This window comes from Plecotus auritus, assembly GCF_963455305.1.
Source record: "Plecotus auritus genome assembly, chromosome: 9".
Classification (NCBI taxonomy): domain Eukaryota; kingdom Metazoa; phylum Chordata; class Mammalia; order Chiroptera; family Vespertilionidae; genus Plecotus; species Plecotus auritus.
In genome coordinates this window covers 50,609,307-50,625,477 of record NC_137783.1, presented here as the reverse complement: position 1 = coordinate 50,625,477, position 16,171 = coordinate 50,609,307, and the positions used below count along the sequence as shown (strand labels likewise).

General features: G+C 47.9%; 1 protein-coding gene across 11 annotated transcripts in view; it reads left to right on the top strand.

The window, feature by feature from the left end:
- The window catches only part of KCNMA1 (potassium calcium-activated channel subfamily M alpha 1), a 719,040-nt gene that overhangs the window by 299,735 nt on the left and 403,134 nt on the right, over positions 1-16,171 (top strand). The window lies entirely within an intron of this gene.

Genomic DNA, 16,171 nt, shown 5'->3' with positions numbered 1-16,171 from the left:
CCAAGGTCCAGACCTGGGGCCTGGCTGCCCAAGGTCAGTGAGAGCTGTAACTGCCAACTTGTGGGGAGGCAGCTGTCTGGGCTCCAAGGGGAGGGGGCTGCTGCTTCTTCTCTCCCCCTGGTTGCCACTGTCTTCTCTTGGGTGTCCTTGTCTTTCCCTGGAGCCAGGAGACTGGGAGGAAGGAGCATCTATTGCCATGGAAACCAGAGAACAGGTTACTCTCCCCACTGACTGGCTCCTCCCACAGGGGCTGCTGCTGGCTCTGCTGTGGGGCCCTGATGGGGCGCTGGAATCAGGCACCTTGTTTGCTAGGAGGGGAAGCTGGAGGAAGAGCAGACATTTTCCCACAGAAATAGCACAGGCTTAGCAAAGTGGCCCTGGATGTGCATCATGGCTGATCTTTCCCCTTTCTTAGACCAGTTTCTCCTCTGCCAGAGATCCCTGCAGGATTTAAGAACCTTTTTTTAGAAAAGACCAGCCTTGAGCTGACTCTGGTCTTTAGGTGCCAGAGCTAAACTTTTGAACTGACAGCAGCTCTGGCTGGAAAGGTTGGTTGTCGGACCTGCCAGAGGGAAACCTCAGATGAAGAGTTGTAGTTGGGGGATGAGGAAATGTATTTTGCTTTCAGACATATTTAAGTCTCCTAAATTCTCACGCTTTAAATTGGGGCCTTAAAAATCAACAGGCTTCCTGCTCATGTGGGACCAGGTGGGAAGGGTCTTATCCAGTCACCTCATCTATCCCTCTGCCTCGGGCCTATTCTCATTGCCCTTGTTTATAAGACTCTCTGGTGAAGTGATTTCATATGCTCCCATAATAATTTGTTCCACTATCTACCATCTTTCTTGTATCAGGTTTTAAGATCACCTCAGTGGGCCCATCACACACATTCCTGGGGTGCCCTCCTGCCGCCTCCTCATCTTGTCCGTTCATGGGCCAAAACTGCTTGGAGGCAACTAGGATTTTATGAAATGAGCCAGGACTCAGGCCTGCGTCGATGTTCAAGTCTTGCCACTTCCACTCATAGGCAACATGACCTTGGACAAGCCACTTAACAGTTCCAGAGCTGAGTTTCTCACTCTGCAGAGGTCCTGTGAAGCTTATGGGAAGTAATGCATGTAAATTTGTCTAACAGGGTACCTGACATTTGGTGATGCTCAACAAATGTGCCATGTTGCTCTGGCTTGGCCTGGGGGTGCCATGATATGGGCGCCTTTTGGATCTAGACCTCAGGGGTTAACCTTTTGGTTGTTGGATCTTGGGGTGGGGTTGGTGGGGTGGATGGGGGATGGAACAGCAGGGGCAGCTGAGGGAGCATTCCTGGGGATTGGTCATTGGCTGTTTGCCAACCAGTAGAAGAGGTTTCACTGTTTTACAGGCCTGTTTGGCTGTACCAGTGCACACTGTCTAGAGCCGTGGTCGGCAAACTGCGGCTCGTGAGGCACATGCGGCTCTTTGGCCCCTTGAGTGTGGCTCTTCCACAAAATACCATGGCCTGGGCGAGTCTATTTTGAAGAAGTGGCGTTAGAAGAAGTTTAATTTTAAAAAATTTGTCTCTCAAAAGAAATTTCAATCATTGTACTGTTGATATTCGGCTCTGTTGACTAATGAGTTTGCCGACCACTGGTCTAGAGTATCAGCCCTGGCAATTCCTTTAGAAGTGCCACACACAGCCCTCCCTCCACATCTTTCTTTGTACCACCTGAACCTCCCATGCCTTCAACGACTTTTGTATCCCACTCATCAGTGAAGAACTAGCTGAAATCCAACCTCGTACATGATTCTGACTCAACTCCAAATCCATAAAGCTCATGTCCTGTGTTCTCTGTCCAGGAAGGTGGAATGGAGAGGAAAGGTTGTTTCTGTATGGCCAATTGAGTCATTGCTGAGTTGACACATCAGAGAGGATTCAGCCCCCAAATCACAGATGAGTAAACTGAGGCTAAAGAGTGGCAGGGACTCTACCCAGGCCATCCTGTCATCAGCAACAGGTCTAGAACCTCAGTCTCCTAACTCCCTGCCTAGGCTTCTTGTTCTGGACCCATGACTGAGGCTGTTCCTTAGCCTGGAATTAGAACAGAGGCAGCCCCCCTCCCCTCCCTGCACATGCTGCTGAGTCACTCAGAGGAGAGGTGGGTAGGGAAAAAACACACTTTTTGGGGAGAATGCACACACCTGTTGGGAAAACTGAAGCTGCACAGTCTGGAGTGCTGGGGAAATGAAAAGAATTGGTCTATTTCTTACCCACCTGGGAAGGGAGGCTGACTTTAAGCCTCATGCTGGGAGTACCTTTATTGTTGATTGGATACCTTGCTTGGCTTAGCTTTTGTAGAACTTGCCTTTAAATGAAAATTTCTCAGACAGATGTGTTTTGCTGTCAGCGTGGTGCTGCCAGCCTCTGAAGCACCTGGGTTACAGAAACATCTGCAGGGGGTTATTCAGTCCAAGTGGCTAGAAGACAGAAGTTTGTGTGTGCATGTGGGTCTATGATCCCCTTTGCTGGCTGCAAATTTTGTCATTGCACCATGGGAAAATTCTTCCTTGGGAAAGGAGCAGGTGCAAAGATGCTGATGTTGGGTCCAGCAAAGAAACACAGTTTTGGTCATGAAAATGATATTTATGCACTGGGTTGGCACGTGCTTGGCCAAGATGGGGAACATACTGTTGAGATGATCATGCTCCTTGGGGTAAGGGACATAGAGTAGCTCCCAGAGTGATAGGGACATTGCAGGGTAGGGAAGCATGGAGCTTGGAGCTCATAGGACCAGAGTTCAAATCCTGACATTGCTGCCTTCTAGCTGAGAGGCCTTAGGCAGCAGTCCAACACGTGGGGCTGCTTTGTGGGCAGGGGCTCAAGGTAAATTCGGATTCCTTCTCATGGGCTCTTAAGGATAAACACAGCTGAGTATGTCAGGGAAATGGCCCATAGTTTTAAGCCTTCCAGCCTTAGACATCAGAGTGAACTCAGGGCAGGACAAGGGTATGTGTGGTGGTGAGAGACCCCCACATAAACCACCCTTTGGCTGCCATTTTGGCCACAACTCAGTGTTAGGAAAGCACCAGCTGGCTTGCTTCATTCCTGAGTTCTGACGAGGCAACAGCCGGAGCTGTCTTCTTTGCTGGTATCTGGAACAGCTGCTGGGATTTAATAGTGCACTTAGAGGAATTACCTGGAATCACAGCAGGCATTAAGGAATGGGAATGCGTTTCTGTAAGCCAAGCTAATGTTTGAGAGTAAGAGAGCGGGGTCTCTCCTTCCGTCTCGGGGGAGACACAGAAAGGACTGGCCTGTGATTGTGCTGTAAACACAGCGGTACTTCCATGTGGGTTGTACTCAACATGGGACTCGGATTGCGCAGTGTGTGAAAATGAATGAGAGGATCTGATTGATGGAGTACTTCTTTTCAGAACAAATGCTCCAAGAAGCCACCATCCCTAAGCACTTGGGGAGTGACAGCTATCTTGGCCAGTACATGGGGACAACTGTGGACAGCACAAAGCTCTGAGCCCGTCCCCCTACTCACTTTTCCCTGTTGATCTGGCATCACCATAGTCGCATTGGTATCTCCCTCTCTTCCAAGTTCAGATGTTCTTCTCTCAAGTCAACCAACTCTATTTCCTGGTATTTAATTTGCACTCCCCTGTGGCATCACACTGCTGGGTGTTCTCTGCTTATCTTCTAGCGGTTTAAAGTCTTCTTGGGAAATGTGATTAATGAACATGCAATTATTAGACAACAATAAAGATAGTATAAATTACTGTTACAAATTGAATCTAAGCAGGATAGGGCTGATATAAATGTCCTTGGAGCATAAAGGGAGAAACTTCTGGCAGAAATTAGCTTTGGATGAGCCATATAGAACTAGAGCCCTGCATAGCCAATAGGAAAAGCCCCATGGCAGGGGTCATGTCCCCTCTGCTGACCCCGCATGTGATGCACTTGGAGCCTGAGGCAATAGCAGGGCATGGGTTAAACAGAAAGAAGAAGGGTTTGCCTTCTGTGTCCTTATGCAAGCTGAGAGTCCCATTTGGCTTGGGGACTGCCTGGGGTTGCCGTACATGTCCCATGGTGGCCTGGCTAAATGCTCTCTTGACTTAGTACCAACACTGGCTGCTTCGTGACTTCCAGCTGTGAACCTGGCTAATGCGACTGGATTCAGGGCTGAGTCAGGGAATGATCACCGTGTATCTCTTGTGCCCTGAGTTGTGCTGAGTACCAGTAAAACCCCTAGATCTCACTGCGGCCCATTCGTTTGCCACCGAGTTCAGGACACCATTACTTCTTGAGTATACAATGGAAATCATAACCTGAAAATCTGCTCACACTCCCTCCTAGGCACCCCCTCCCTATCAAATCCATTCTTCAGACAGTGGCCTGGAGGACTTTTTAAAAATGGTTTTCTGATTATGTCAATTCTCTTTAAAAATTCTTCACATGTCCCCATTGTACTTAGAAGAAAATCCAGTTTCCTTATCAGGGTTGTCTGCTCCTGAACTTTCCTCATTCTCCATGTGCTACTCATAAAGTAACTGAAAAACAAAAAACAGCTGGTTTCTACCCATGTGGATCCCTCTGTTGGGGATGTCCCCACCTTTCGCCTGGTTCCCTCCTATTCATCCTTCCTGGATCATCTCTTAGCCGACCAGGATGGCTGCTCCCATTCCATACTTCACCGCTTGCTGCACATTTCCTTTGTAGCACCTTATGAGTTACCATATGTTCTCTGTGGAGGTTTTGTTGTGGTTGCTTGATGTTTAATGTTTGTCTTTCCTCTTCTGTCCTCCTTCCAACCACTCACCATGGCGAGCTTGTTGGCTTCTGCTCAAGACCTAGCACAGAGCCTACAACTCAGCAGCAATCGGGGTGTGTTTGTAGAGGTTGTGAGTCCCTTGGGTTTCTAGCACTTCCTCACAGGTTCCTGCTGGGTCCCTCTGACCACTGGGGGTGAAATGAGCTCCAGGCAACTCGGTCAGATGTTTCCATCTTTAGATGAGCTTCATGCCCAAGTGCGTAGCAGAAGAAACTATTTCAACTCATAAACTGAGCAAATTTGTAGTGGAAATCAGTGGGAGAGACAAAATATCAATCCCCATGATGTCGTTTTATAGGCTGCTTTATAGATTGTAATCACCCATTTAGAGTTTGCAGGCTATTAATTTTGTTTGCAGAGGGCCAGGACTCTTGGGGACAGAATTACAGGGCTGTGGTGTCAAACACGTGGGAAAGAGAAGGGGAAGAGGAGTTTGAGTGGTTAGGACTCAGAGCCTTTCTGCTAGCTATCCTCCTGGACACAATCTTGAAATTATTTGTTCACTGTTCTGTTATCTTAATTCTACCCTAGTCTCCAGGCCTCTCCTTCCTGGAAGCTAAGAGGTATGTGCGTTTTGCATTTAGCACTTGGCAGAGAGAGTTCCCTTCTGAAGCTGAAGAGGCCAAGGGGGCAGCCCTGAGCTGGGCAGAACTGGGTGCACTCCAGCTCTACCCACAGCTTGTGGTCTTCAGCCAACCTTTGTTGTTAATTTTTTGACCCTCCCTTCCTCCCTCTACACATCGTGACCACTGCCCACAACCTCATAGGGTGATTGTGAAGATAAAGGAAATGGAATAGGAAAGGCACTTGGTACTCCAACAGAGTTGTAAGTAATAAAGTGGTTATGATTGCTGTTTTAGGGTTGGCCTGGTACAGTGGGAACAAAGTGAGAACTAAGAGTCATGACACTTGGTCCTGGCTCTGTTACTAACATGCTGGGGGCTCTGGGCAGATTAGTCAGCCTTTCTGGTCCCAGATTCTGCATTAGTGAAATGAGAGGTTTGGCTCAAAAGCTTTCGGAAATGGTACTACTCAGAGTGTGGTCTGTGGAGCAGTATCATCAGGGGATTTGTTAGAAATTCAGATTTCCAGGCATGGCCCCAGCCTCTTTGGCTCAGAAACCTGGGGTGTGGCCAACCACCTGTGTTTTAACCAGTTCTCCAGCTGGTTGGTAGGCCAGAGAAGTCTGGGAAGATTACTCTATGGTAACTTCCGGTGCTGACACATCGTGTCCAATGCTCTCACATCATGTTCAACGTGGGCCCCCCAAGCAGCAGCCACTCCTGGACCCTTCCTCCTGGGGATCTTAAACCAGGTGGTCTTTGGAAAGAGGAGAACAGAGTAGAGGATGAGACAGAGCACAGGATCCTAAATCAAGACCCTGTGAGGATTTGAACCCAGGCCTCCCGATGCAGCGTCTGTGTGCGGCCACTGCAGTGTTACCGCCTCTGCCTCTTCCTAGCCTAGTGAACTTGGCCAAGTTGCTCAAGCCCACGGGGCCCCTTTTCCTCATCTGAAATATGGGGAGAATTCTAGTACCTAAAATACATGAGTTACATGAGAAAGTGCCCATAGGAGCCTGCACCTAAGCAGTGCTGAGTGTGTTCGCTGCTAACCTCACCATCAATGTCCTCATTCATCATGGCTCCAAGGATATAACCACATGGCACTGGGAGTCAAGTGGAAAATAAGGGACTAGAACTCAAGTTTTCTAATTTGCTCTGTGACCTTCAACAGGTCATTGACATTTAATGAGTTAAAATGTCCTCATTTCTCAATGGGAATGTTTCCTTTTTCACTGCTATTTATTGAGGGTCGATCAAGTGCCAACACAGGGCCAGGCCCTGAAGGTGATGCACGAAGAAGGCAGATGTGGTCCCTGCCCTCACTCTGCCTGCTTTCTCTGAGCCCTGGGTCCGAGTGGGATTGGATGAGATATAAATGAAAAAGCCTGTTCTAGCTGTTAATGATCATTTTGCCACTGTAGACGCAAAGCATGTTAAACATCCTTGATTGTCCTCGTGGAGTGCTTCAGGGATCTATTCCCAGGAGTCAGGCCCCAGTAGGCCCCTTAGAGAGACAGGAGGAGGAGCCTTAGCTGGATGGCACTAAGTGCCAGAGGCAGGCATACCTGCTCTCCAACAGACTGCTGTGTTCCCCACTCGAGGGCTCCCCCTCCGTGGTTTGGGCAATCGTTGGAGGTATCCCTCAGAAAGCTGATTTGGAGGTGACCTCTTCCTTTGCAGCTCTTTTTTGGAGTTTTATTCTCTTCCTGCAGGTGCTCTATCTTGGAGGTTTCTTTGGAGCCTCAACTGGGTGCATCGGTGCATTAGGTGCATCTGTGATCTTTGCATCGGACTGGAGGCTGGAGCTGTGGAGGGGGAGGGGTAGGGAGAGCAGGGTCTTCAGGGACATGTTGGTGGGCTTTGTCTTTGAGAAGCTACTTTAAATATTTACCGTGGAAGTTGCACTTGGCCTTGCCCTCAACCTGACTATATGCAGATGATGTCTGCCTGTGCTTTAACTCCCTGGGAAATTAGAGGAATAAGGCCATGCCACTTACACTGATGTCGTAATTGAGCAGAAGCCATACCACCGGTCCCCAGAGCTCACTTCCAAAGAGCTCCTTCTGATTCAGGTCCGTGCTCTGTGCTCTGAGCAGAGGTCTGTTCCTCTGTCCACCTGGAGCTTAGTGAGCATCTGCTGTGGGCACTGTCTTCGCTGTATCTGTGCTGCACACGGAGCCTGGGACCCCGGGAACCTGCCCTGGTAGTGTGTCCCAGGGTACCTTGCAGCCACCCCTCTGAGGTCCCGTCCTCTCACTGCCACTAGGAGGATGTGAATCTCTTGCTCGTAAGCTCCCACCTTCTACCTGCTTCTCTTTAGTCTGGAGAAAGTCTCTCCTGGATCTGGTTGGCCTCCAGGGCCTACTGGATATGAACAGCCAATGGGGAGGACAGATGTTAGTTGGTATTTCTGGAAATTGTCTTGCTATACATTTTAGAGCCAGAAGAGCAGAAGTATCTTTAAGTAGCAGCAGTCAATTCTGCCCTTTGGACAAATGCTAACTGGTTGCTTGGGGCTGCACTGGATTTCAGTACTGAGTTACTCAGGGGCCAAGTTACTCAGGAAGGACCAAGGTCAGGCAGCTAATGACCAGTGAGCCACCTCTGGGTGTTGTAAGACAAAAACAAATATGTCTTTGACCCCATGTCGTTTTACCATCTCAGCGCGTGTTGGCCGTCGGGAATACTCATTCTTCAGAATCAAGCCAACAAGAAGAGGGGCTTCCTCTAGGTGGCTCTGAGTTCCCTGCTCCGGCTGAAGGACCAGGGCGTGGAGTGTGGAGACCTGGTCTCAGGGTCGCTCTCCTGTGGAGCTGAAGGAAGTGTGACTCAGAGTGGATGGGGGACTTGAGTGGGATCATCTCTGGAAACCTCAGAGTCTCTGAGTGATGCTTATTGGGTATTGCTAAGTGATCACAGATGGCAAGATAATATTATTTTTCCAGTGCCTTGCTAATAACATTCACTCTTTTTAAAGACCACCTTAGTTGAGGAAGATGCCTGCAGGATGAAGATTGTGGCCTCATACTTCCTCTTTCCCATTTTCACTTCTACCATTTTTTTTCATATTTCTGGAGGGTGAGGTAGTCCAGCTACATGAGCCAAAAAATCAGGCAGCTGAGGTGTGATTTGAGGGACTTGTATGGTCCTGTGGCCCATTAACATGTCCCATTGATTCCTTAGTATTGGTCTTAGCATTTCTTAGTATGTTTATTACTCCTTTGGGTCAAGGTGTGAAGACAAGGTGTCACACTGTCAGTCTTATCTCAGATATCAGGATAATAAACTAATTTAATATGAAAAGCTGATAATTTTTTCAAGTCAATACATGGGATTGGAAATGAGTAGATTCAATGAACATAACCCTCAATTTTATTGCTGATAAAGAGAAACAGTATAGTAACCATTAAGACTCCATGAGCTCAACATATGGAATTTGCTAGATTGGACAAGTTACTTAGCCTCTTTTTCTTTAGTGTTTTTATGTATAAAATGTGGACAATAGTAGAACTTATATATTAGGATTGTTAATAGATACAACTTTTAGGTTAACATGTACTTAGAACACATCCTGGAATAAGTGGTTGCTAAAATTCCTACTGCCTAAGGTTACACAGCTTGTCTCTGAAGACCTAAAACTGGAAAACCTGTTTTTCCCCAGGACCAAATGGATTTTAAGAAGCCAGTCACTTAAATATAAGGGAATGTGAGCAACACTTTTTGATGGGGTGCTGAGGACCAAGGAGGGCTAGTGAGAAAGTCTCTATCAGTGCATATTAGAACACTGGGAACTTTTATTTTTGTAATCCTCATCCAAAGACATGCTCTTATTGGTTTTTAGAGAGAGAGGAAGGGGGAGAGAGAAAGAGAGAAACATTGATGTGAGAGAGAAACATTGATTGGTTGCCTCCCATATGCAGCCCCACTAGGGATTGAAACACAACCATGTATGGACCCTGACCAGGAATCAAACCTGAAACCTTTTTGTGTACAGGACAATGCCCCAATCAGTTGAGCCACCTGGCCAGGGCATAACACTCAGAACTTTTAAAAATCCCAATGCATGGGTAACCCTTCCCCCCATATCAATTAAATCAGTCTCTCTGGGAGTGGGGTCTGCTCCTTAGTATTTTTAAAATCTCTCCCAGATAATTTTCATGTGCAGTTAGGGAGTCAGACAAGTGGCCTACAGCCTCACAGGTCTTATGAAAATTACCTTGTAATCTTGCTAAAATAGCTCCTGCACCTTAGCTCCAGCTATTCTGATGCCCGAGGTAGGGCCATGAATGGCATTGCCAGGCAGCTCCCAGGGTGGGGGGGTGTCAATCCCGCTGGTCTGCAGGCCACACTGAGTGGCAAGGTTAGAGCATAGCACAGGGGAACGCACTACCTTTGGTCCACACTAGAAGGGTGTTTAGGCCCAGGGGCAACATGGGATTTAGCCTTACATCACTTATGGATTTTTCTAGAATGGAGGCTATGGGTAGGGAAGTGGATGGCTGGGTTAAGTGGTAGAAGTTTGTCAGAAGTATCTTCAGTTTAGGAAAATGCCCTCAGTAGTCTTCAGGCTCCATTATGAGTCTATGATCATTAAGCACCTGCAGTGAGCTAGGCCCTGAGCTGATAAAAGAAGAATGGGACATGCCCCGAAGAGGTCTATAAGACACACACCCTTGAAAAGGCAATAATGGAGCTACTTAGACAGTGAGGCTGGAGAAAATAGTAGTAATGGTGAGAAGGAACAGCCAATTCTTGTTCACTCTTCTATACGCCATCATAAATCAACTCATCTGATATTCTCATCTATATACATAAAAGGCTATTATGCAGAGTGTCCCCTCGGGAGTTCCATTGGGAGACTGGGAGTTTGATCGCTCGCTATGACGTGTGCTGACCACCAGGGGGAGGCATGGAATGAAGGAAGGCCCTGGCCTATGGCCGGCAGCCAGCAGCCAGCAGCTGGCAGCCAGGGAAGGCAGGCTCCGATCAGCACCAGCCAGGCCTAGGGACCCTACCCGTGCATGAATTTCATGCACCAGGACTCTAGTCCTATATAATAAAAGCCTAATATGCTAAGTGTTCAGACGTCCAGTCGGCCATTCAACCAATCTAAGCATAATATGCTAATGATATGCTAAGGCCACTCAACTGCTCGCTATGACAGGCACTGACCACCAGGGGGCAGACGCTCCAACTGGTAGGTTAGCTTGCTGCTGGGGTCTGGCTGATCAGGACTGAGCGAGACAGGCTGCACACACCCTGGAGACCTGCTATGGTCCCTCCCCGGCTGGCCAACATCCCGCATCCTTCCCTGGCCCTGATTATGCACCGGTGGGGTCCCTCGGCCTGGCCTGTGCCCTCTCGCAATCTGGGACCCCTTGGGAGATTAGAGAGATAGTTTCAGCCTGATCCCAGAGGCCAGGCCAAGGGACCCCACTGGTGCACAAATTCATGCCCTAGGCTTCTAGTAATTCGAATAATACCCACTATCTAAATCATACATAATGGGTATTATTATTCCATCTGAAAGGTGGAGAAACTGAGGCCAGCTAAGTTAGGTAACTTGCCCAAGGCTATATAGCTTGTAAGTGGTGGACTGGGGATCTGAACCCAGGATTGGTCCCAGGACAGCATTAGTTTAGTGTTTTAGAAGAGGTTTAAAGGGAGAGCAATGCAATTAGGCAAAAACCAGAATTCTAGACCAGAGCACGGGGAATTCAGAGGAGCACCCCGTTCCCTGGGTCTGGATCTGTGGGTTGATGTGAAGAGGCTTGGAAGTCAGGGGGACCATGGTTGGAACCCAGGTCTGCTGTTTATTTTCTCTGTGACCTGTGGGAGCTTGAATATAACCCTACCTCCCAGTGACTGTGAGGAGGAATGAGGGAGTACATGTAGAGGACCCAGCCCAATTCCCATACACAGGGCGCCCTCAGGATGTGGTGGGTCCTCCCACTGGGCGTCTCGGACCAGAGGTTACTGGCTTGGCTTTAATTGGCTTGGATTTGCCACCATGCAGCCCAGACTCACAGGGACTCTGCTTTCGGATGGATTCAAGACATTAACCCCTTGTAAAATGTTCACTTATTGTGATTTAATATCATCTTAGATACCTACTATAGCTTTTTGAAAAACATTTAGTGCCCAATCAGATGGTTTCCAATGCTAAATACACATGGAAATGTGTGCGCATCCTCTCTAGGGGGTCAATTAAAGGGATGTTGGAGCCAGCTCACATTAATTCTCCTTGTGGTTGGTGAAATGAGTCATGTTTATAATTTGCTGGATGTGGCTCTGAAAAGAAAAGATGGAGTGGAAACAAGGTCTGCAAAACAGAGAGAAGCTTGGCCTGGATGCAAGAGGGAAAAGAAAGGGGAAGAAATTCCTCAAAAGTGAATCTACTTTACCTAGAAGCAGATTTACCTAACGAGTTAGGAGAAACTTGCTTCTGAAGATTCTCCCCACTGTTCACCATGCCTAAGCCAGCATAAACCTTATCTCACATTCTCAGCATGGTTGCTTTAGAGAATTAAATCATTTGTAAGTCAAAAGATTTCTGCAAAATTTAAAATGGGTTACTATCCTGGTATCTGAGCTTAGCTGGCTAGGAAGAAAGGGTAATTTTGAGGTAGATTTCTTCATTTCCAGCTTAAAATTGCCTTCAAGGTCTTATCCCCATCTCAAAATAACGATGCACTGCTGAATTTAATAATTGCCTTTTTGGAAGATAGGGATAGGAGAAAACTCTATATTAAGTATGTATTAAAATATGCATTGATATTATGAGATATATCTTGGATAATGTGACTCCTAGGATTGATCTAATAACAGTGACATAGTGCTTTGCAAAAATGTGCTCATTTAATGCTCACAACAACCTTACCAAACAAGTGCTCCTATTCTCCCTGTTTTATGGGGGAGGAAGTTAAGGCACAGAGAGGTTAAGTAATTTGTCTATAGTCAAAGAGCAGGCAAGTGATGGCATTGGAATTTGAAGCTAGGTTTTCAAAGGTAGTTCAGAAAATGTGGTCAGAGCCAATGCTGCACTTGCTCATGTTTTCCCTCTCCCAAAGCCTGTGGAGATGGCTTTCCCCTACCTGGGGCCCTGAATACCCCACCGCAGAGATCCCACACAATCGCTCCTCCTGGCCCTGTATGAGAGTGCCTGGTGGAGGGAATGAGTGGGGTTGGAGTCCAGCTCGAGGTCCCTCGCCAGGTGCTGTGCACAAGGGAGAGGAATGGACATGAAGGCCAGAGAGCATGCCCTGCGCAGTGAGCGGCCTCCCCGCCACTCCCTGGTGCTTCTTCCACCTGCGTTCAAGCGTCATGAAGAATCATTGACCCGGGCCTGTTTGATGGAGGAGGTCCTTCTAGCTCTGGGGCCTTTGACGCTGAGCTTCCAGGAACAAGTCTCTGCTCTCCGTGGCAGTCTGCTCCACAAGCCTGCTGGGAATGGCGGAGGGTGGGCTGCAGGCTGACCTGGACGCACAGAAACCACAGCTCAGAGTTTCTGCCTGAGTCCTCCTGGCCCAGCTTTTGCCTCCTTTGTTTTCTCCTTTTCTCAAGCTCCTTGACGCGAAGGGAGCTGCACCTCCCCGGAGCAGCATTCCAGAGCAACCTGGGTAATGGAAAGTTCAAGAGCAACTTACACTTGTTCCCAAAGCTTGACGGCTTCCAGTGACTTCCAGAAAGCGTCCATTTGGACTCAGAATTTGAAAAAACATTTCACAGCTCATTGGAGGAGGGCCAGAGGGTTGCGCAGTTCCAGGCCTGGGCCAGATGGGAATCCAGACTGCTGCCTGGTTGGTGAGGTCCTTTTTGCTGCTCATTTGGGCTGTCAAATAGCAGCCTCCTTAGGACCCTTCCCACGTGCCTTAAAATGCTGTTTCACAGGGACAATTTTAGGTTGGTTTAATCAGTATTTGCGGCATTGAGCTGGGATTGGGATGATGGTTGTCTAAAATGATGCAGCAGTAAGTCAGGTGCGTGGGCTGGGATGGCTGGGGGTGTTGGAGGTGTGGTCTCTATCACATCCCCAGAGTCCATTTCAGCATTCAGTCTCAATTAAAATAGTCAGCTGGCTCTGCAAATACATACTCAGAAAGCCCCAAGCTCCTTTGTGCCGTAGACTGCATGACTGTAGAGCAGCGCTGGTGAACATGAATGTAGAGAGAAGCAACAGCAATCAGTTGTTCCAAAGTGTGACTTACTGTAAACAGGGGGGGCCCGTGACACTTAGTGCAGATCCCTTGGGTGCCTGCAGGGCAGGTGTGCAGGATCCCCTCTGCCCCGGCCAGCCTGCCCCTGCTGGGCACTGTGCAGACCTCCTGTAGCTTCTCCCCCACCCCGCCCTGCCCCACCCAGTGCAGGTGCCCCACCTGCTGTGGGTGTGGTGGCATCACTCCAGTAGGCACTGGGAAGAGCACAGATGCAGGGGCCGTTCCTGTATCGCCCTGCTGTCGCCCAGGCAGGGAGTGGCAGGAACCTTTAGATGAGGGGATCTTGGGGAGATACGTGATGTGGTAGGACCTAAACTCTTCTGGATATTAGAGTCAGGTGTTTTTTTTTTTTTTATGTGTTTTTTTTCCCCATTAGAATAATACCTCTTCCCCTGTCTTTAGAGGGGCATTTGTGGCCATTCGGTTCTCTTTGTTGACCTGCTTTCTCCAGCTTAGCTGAGCGTACTAGGTTGCAACTGCTGTTGAATTCTTGTGTTGTTGAATTCATGAAGCTGATTTGGATATAGGAGTAGAGGTCGCTAGTTTCTTGACAACTGCAAGGGCCTGCTGAAGGCCTTTGGAATGGGTACCATTTGCTGCCGTGAGTGTCCATCCGTGCTGTTTGGTGTTGCTAGTGGGACTGCTCTGTGTACTCATTTGGGGGCCAGTTCATGCACAGATCTCTTCATTTGAGCTTCCCTCTTGGAACCCAGGCAGGAGAAATTAACCAGCAGAGGAATAGCATCTTCCTCTCTCCGGGCCTGTGATGTGCCGATCTCAGGAACAAAGCGGCTGAGGAAGGGGAGAGCAAATAAATCTGGCTGAAGAAGGAAGTGTGTTTTATATTTCTTTTCCTCTCATAGGTAAAGGCTGCCCGTTCTGTACCATCTGTCTTAGAGCACAGACAAATTAATTATGAGTGTACTTAGAGTTTTACTAGCCTTGCCACCAGACATGTGCCTTATAGTTTACAAAATGGGTTCACACACTAATCTCCTTTGACTTAATGAGATGACCCAATGGGTTGTAAATTACCAAAGCCACACCAGCATCAGACACAACCATGGAGCTTGGGTGAAGCTGTCATTTGAATGAAAGAAAATGTTCCCCAAACAGAAAAAGAAAATAGCTGTAAGTTTCTGTTGAGGTTCCTGCTATTGTATTTTTAGCTCTTTAATCATCTCATGTTTCAGACACCTAAGATCTTTGGCAACAACATACTGTAGATGAAATGTAGGCTGCGATGGTGGGCTTCACCTTGTATAATGTTGGGTGTGATAGGGACACCTGGTTTGGCTCTGTTCTTGGAACAAGAGACAGTGGGAACCTGCCTTTGTTATGTAGTCCTCTGGACGCCAGGGGGAGGCAGTGATTATAAACCTCACCTCTCACAGTTTCCTCTGTGTCTCAGCAAAGTCCTCCTCACAGTAGGTCCTCAGTCTTCATTGTGGGGGGTGGTCTTAACTTCTGGAGCAATGAGCCCAGTCTGCATCCTCCTTAGATGTCTTGGGTACCAATCCGGTGAATGGTTCAAGGCAGAGGGCAGTTCAAGGTCACAATGGGCTTTTTCAAATTCCCAAAAAGAGCTTTATTTCTCTCCACGTTAGCCCCCTACACATTCTTCTGACATTTCATAACCCTCTTTAAGTCGGTTGGTAGGTAGGTCCTCCCATCTGTTTCCTCCCAATAGTCACCTGCCTGACAAGTGAGACTGACTCATGCTAGGGTAGAGATGCCATTCTGTTCGGGAGTAGCAATGCTACCAGATGGATGCTGAGTTCACCCCGGTGTGAGGAGCGGGACGGTGGCTGGATCAGACTAAGGGAGATGCTTATTATTCATCAGACTTCATGTAGCCAGCAGAGTTATGGATAACCTGTCGTGTCTGCAGCAGAAGGATCGATCAGGGTTGATGAGTCACCATTTGGGGCAAGCCTGTGTGAATGTCCCCCTTCTGATGCATGGATTAGACTCTTTTTAAGTATTCCTATGTTAATTTCCAATTGCTGCTCTAACAAATTACCACACATTTAGTGCCTTAAAACATCACAAATATTACCTTCCTGTTCTGGAAGTTAGATGTCTAACATCAGTCTCACTGGGTTGAAATGAAGGTATGGGCAGGACTCGGAGTTCGAGGGGAGGATCTGCTTCCTGGACTTTTCCAGCTCTGAGAGGCTGCCTGCATTCCTTGACCCATGGCCCCTTCCGCACATCACTCTGACCTCTGCTTCCATTGTCACATCCTCTCTGCTCTGACCCTCCTGCTCCCCTCTTATAAGGACCCTGTGATGACACTTATCATCCACCTGGATAATCCAGGATAATCTCCCAACTTGAAATCCTTAACCTAATCACACCAGCAAAGTCCTTTTTGACAAGTAAGGTGACATTCACAGGTTCTGAGGATTAAGATGTGGCCTCTTTTTAGGGCCATTATTCTGTCTACTGCAACTTCTAGTCAGTGATTTCTCTGTTTCATTGTTTCATTCACCAAAGCCTTAGGGAATATTGTATTTGCTCTTTTAAAAGATAATATATGTACTTGCAAAAAAAAAAAAAATGAAAGAAAGAAAGA